The sequence below is a fragment of the Suricata suricatta genome, chromosome X, assembly GCF_006229205.1.
Source record: "Suricata suricatta isolate VVHF042 chromosome X, meerkat_22Aug2017_6uvM2_HiC, whole genome shotgun sequence".
Lineage (NCBI taxonomy): Eukaryota > Metazoa > Chordata > Mammalia > Carnivora > Herpestidae > Suricata > Suricata suricatta.
Window position 1 is genome coordinate 108,229,332 of NC_043717.1, and position 4,722 is coordinate 108,234,053.

At 36.8% G+C, this 4,722-nt stretch overlaps 2 non-coding genes across 2 annotated transcripts; both read right to left on the reverse strand.

Moving 5' to 3' along the window:
- Positions 1-231: 231 nt before the first annotated feature.
- Positions 232-336, reverse strand: LOC115284491. Its single transcript, XR_003905239.1, has one exon. It is a non-coding gene; the product is annotated as a U6 spliceosomal RNA (small nuclear RNA).
- A 1,048-nt stretch (positions 337-1,384) lies between these two features.
- LOC115284483 lies at positions 1,385-1,496 on the reverse strand. The gene has a single exon (XR_003905236.1). It is a non-coding gene; the product is annotated as a U6 spliceosomal RNA (small nuclear RNA).
- Positions 1,497-4,722: the final 3,226 nt, after the last annotated feature.

Sequence of the window (4,722 nt, forward strand, 5' to 3'; positions counted from 1 at the left end):
GTAAAGGCAGTAACAAAAGATGAAAAAGGACATTATATAATAACTACAGGGTCTCTCCATCAGGAAGAGCTAACAATTATAAACATCTATGTGCCAAATTCCAGAGCACCCAAATATTTAAATAATAATAACATCTGAATTAATAAAAAATTTGTACAATCAAGACATAGTCAGGATTAATGCACAGGTCAAGATGTAACATCAATTAATCACAGTGGATTCTTTTTTTGTTTTCATATGGGATGCTTCATGAATTTGCATGTCATTCTTTTGCAAAGGATATGCTAATCTCTGTAATTATTCCAGTTTTAGCATATGTGTTGCTGAAGCAAGCACCACAGTTTATTCTTAACACTAGTGAATTGAATGCAAGTGAAATTGGATAGCACACACAAAAAATCTGTTTATAGATGTCCTTGATTTTCATCAGCTACAGATTTTAAACTCAAATCATACTTTATCTTAAGAGATTCTACTTGGTCACTCTAAATGTAGCAGTCTACCCATTTCCCTGGGAGAATTGTAAAATGAAGTGAAGGAAAGAAAAAATGTTTTTGGTTTTTGTAAATTGTAGGTTTTGGATTGAGGGGTGTGTGTGCGTGCGCACGTGCATGCACTCACATATATACACATATGAACTCAGTTGGAGAACAAATACAAACAGAACTGAAGTTGAGTGTTAATTTTTTGCATCTGATTTTATATTTATATAGGTATGATCATATTCTCTCATAAATGAAAACTCAATTTACATATTTTCCTTGAACTGTGTGATATATAAAATAAAATATAATATATATTTATTGCAACAAATGTAATTTGGGGTTTAGGTTCTCTGGGAACTTTGATACTTCTGTAATGAAGAAGTGGACAGATATGGAAAGACTGTTTATAAATCTTAGAATGTAACCATTATACTCATTCTCACCCATTTTTTCAAAGGGGCATTTCCTCAGGTATGCAGCTGGTTAGTTCCACAAATATATTTTCAAAAATTGTGTGGAACTTACATGTCTCATATGCCAAATTGCTCATTTTATAAAAACATCCCAATAGAAACACAAATTGTCCTTTGGAGTCTTGAAATTCCATAATGGGAATATTTCCTTAGTATAGGAATACTACTGTGGTGGTACACCTGGTGAACAGATTTTACCTTGTTTCTGGCTTCAAAATTACTTAGATGTTAGGGATTAAGAACATATTAATTTGTGGCTCATACTGTTTGCACGTAGGAGAAAATTTTCTTACCTAGGTAATTCTTGAGAGTGATGCATTGATAATGAATAATCATTGCAATTCTTGGGGGTTTTTTGTTAGAAGAAAGTCTTTTCTGTTTTCCTTTTTTAAAATTTCAGCTTTATTGAAGTATATTTGACCTATAAAAATTATGGAATGAGTGCTTCACGAAATTGGGTGTCATCCTTGTATAGAGGCCATGCTAATATTCTCTGTATTATTTCTGTTTTTAAGAGTTTATTTATTTTTCAGACAAAGAGAGACAGAGCATGAGTAGGGGCAGAGAGACAGGGAGACACAGAATCTGAAGCAGGCTCCAGGTTCTGGGCTGTTAGAACAGAATGTGATGCAGGGCTCAAACCCACGAACCATAAGATCATGACCTGAGCTGAAGTCGGCCACTTAACCAACTGAGCCACCCAGGTACCACTCTCTTTATCATTTCAATTTTACTATATGTGCTGCCAAAGTGAGCACTACTTTCCATTTTTCTTTAAAAGAAAGGTTAGGTGTAAGTCCTTTATCCCTAGAGTTGTGCCCAGGTTTTTGGGCAGGCTATGTTGGGGACATTTTGGGGAGTGTCTCAGACTAAAACCAATGAGCCAGTTAAAAATGACCAGTGTAGTTTCCAAATGCATTTCGCCCTAGACCCTTCATAACAGTTTTGGGGGGGATCCCAGACTGTTATTTACATCCCAAACCCCATTAAATATTTATTGTTAGGTTTTCAAAGTTTCCTTTCTGTCATTTCTAAGCTAAAATGCATCTTGTCATTGAAAGTGCTTGAGGATGGAAAGTAAAGCAAACCAAAGACTCAGTGAAGTCATCTTGGAGATTTCCAGTACTCCTAAAACCTATGAATAGCCCTGGGATGTCTTGAAGTCAAAAAATCAGTTTCAATATATTTAACTCAGCATTTTACAAATCTACACAACCAAGTAACACTTCATCTTTATATTTGCTTCATACTTATTATCATCCTTTGGTGTTGTGTTCTGTGGGAGCAATGACCTTTAGGAAGGTCTGGGCTACTTGTATTAGGCCATTTAACAGATATTAACAATGGCATCTGAACCTTGTGTTCTTAAACTCCCAAGGAATAAGATTTACTAGCCATCTCTGAGCAAAAATGTTAGTAGCAGTTAATCACAACTTCAAACTTCCTAGGATAACTGGCCATGAGTGTTTACATTGATTTAGGGTCCAGCAGGTTTGAAGGTAGCAAAAACTCCTGTGGTATCTCCAATAGGTTCAGAAACTGGCCTTCCAGGCTTAGCACTTTCTTTGCTTCAGAGATGATGGAAAAATATGACCAGCCCCCAAAACAAAGAATGACATTTGTTGGCACAGTTCCCTCTACTCTTAGATACTATTGCACAGGAATGACACTTGCCAGAGATATCTCCTCCTCTTCCTCTGCACTGAGTGGCTTAGAGAGGGTGGACTTTGGTAACCATGTCCATGTCCTTGGGAGAGGAAGTGTGGGGACCAGCATCATATCTGTGACAACAAAGAGTCTCTTTGCCTCCCAAGAAAGCTTGGAGGGTGTGTTGCTTCAGAGAAGAGGTAAAGAAAAGAGTTTCAGAATACATTATTTAATATATATTTTTTGAGAATCATCTGTTGAGCCATTAGGGTCACGACCAAATCCAATTCCATGTTTCTGAGAACCCATTTTTTCCATGGTAGAAAATTGAGTTTGCATATGGTTTGACAAATTTACTTTTCTTCAAAGAAACAATAAAAAGTAATCTTCCAATTCTGCAAAATTTTGAAATTCTTGGCATCAGGTTTCAGTTAGTTTTCTTTTCAATGAATATGATTGGAATTTTATTTAATATGTAATTTTAAAAAGTCATTGTCTGCTTTTATAGCACATAAGGTAAATGTTAACATGGACAGTTTCATAGAAAATATTTTATGAGCCAGTAAAGGCTGCATGACTTGCAAGTTCAGAGTGCCTGAGTCTCTCAGTCAGTTAAACATCCAACTCTTGATTTCAGTTCAGGTCATGATCTCATGGTCCTGAGATTGAGCCACACATCGGGCTCTGCTCTGAACATGGAACCTGATTGGGATTTCCTGAATTCTTTCTCTCCCTCTGTTCCTCCCCTTGCACACATGTGCGCGCTCTCTCTCTCTCTCTCTCTCTCTCTCTCTCTCTCTCTCTCTGTCTTGTTCTCAAAAAAAAAAACCTTCAAAGTTCAACATAAGCTTCTTACTTAGGTGTGGTGTATCTTGATAATTTTAAAAAATTTTTGAATTAGTGCAGTGACTAGATTAACCTTTAGTTTTTGTAAGTTCTAATATAATGTGCAATGAAATTTTATCCCTACATGAGTAAAAATAGAAGAGTAAAGTATTATGCAGATCTATAGAACCCAAGTCAAATGATAAGTTACTATTCAGCTTTTGTAAGGAGCAAAGGAATAACTTTGTAGGAATCCTACAAACCTCAGCTGTTTTAAGGAAGGAGGCATACTGAAATAGTCGTGAGAGTAACATGGGGATAATCTTGATCCGATTCTAAAATTTTACATAATAATTTTCTAATTCCAGTGTTTTAGCCAATATTAAAGCATAGTTACATCATATATTAATTTATTTACTCATTCAGTAACAATTTTGGGGCAAAAATGAGGATGACGGGTCAAGAGAAGATGTGCAGACAAGGAGGAGTTTCTCAGCAGCCCAGTTTATGAGCAAGATTGACCCAGAGACAATCCTAGAGAACCTGGGTGCTGAGTCATGCAGCATGCATAGTTTGCTCCCTTGCACCAGAATTCAGGCGTCTAGGACCTCTAGACATATGTGCCAATTATTCTGGGTTAGTGGTTACTTGCACAGAAAAAAGAAGGGAAGGGAGGAAGGAAGGAAGAAAGGAGAGGAAAGTAAGGGAAAGGGAAGGGAAAGGAAAAGAAAGAAAAGGAAAGAAAACAAAAGAGAAAAGAAAGGGAGGAAGGAAGGGAAGGATGGGAAGGAAGGAGTGAGGAAGGTAAGGATGAGAAGAAAGAAAGAAAGAAAGAAAGAAAAAGAAGAAAAAAAGCAAGCAAGCTTATCTTCTAGAGTCTTGGAGGCTATTGTTAGACAAGATCGCACACATTGATTTTCCTCAATGGATTGAAATTGAAGTTCTCATGAAATATAATGGATCAAAACAGTGTTTCTTTGATAATGGTTTATTTTTTCTTCCATAGCAGTTTCAGGTCTGCTTTCTCTGTGGCTCTAAGAATGATCGTCCAATCTTCCACAAGCTAGGGAACCCCAAGCTTCATTGTGGAGAGCTCAGGAGGTTGCATTTAAGAAAAAATATGATTACTATAACCCAGATGTTTCCTGCTACCTATGACGGGTCAAGAGATTCCAGCTTCTGTGCCTCTGTTCCTGTGTTCCGTCATGCCCCTAATCTCTGTCCCTTCTCCTCAGCTTCCAGAGCACTTTATGTGAATTTAAATTTCACCAGTTTCAACATTGTATTCGAAA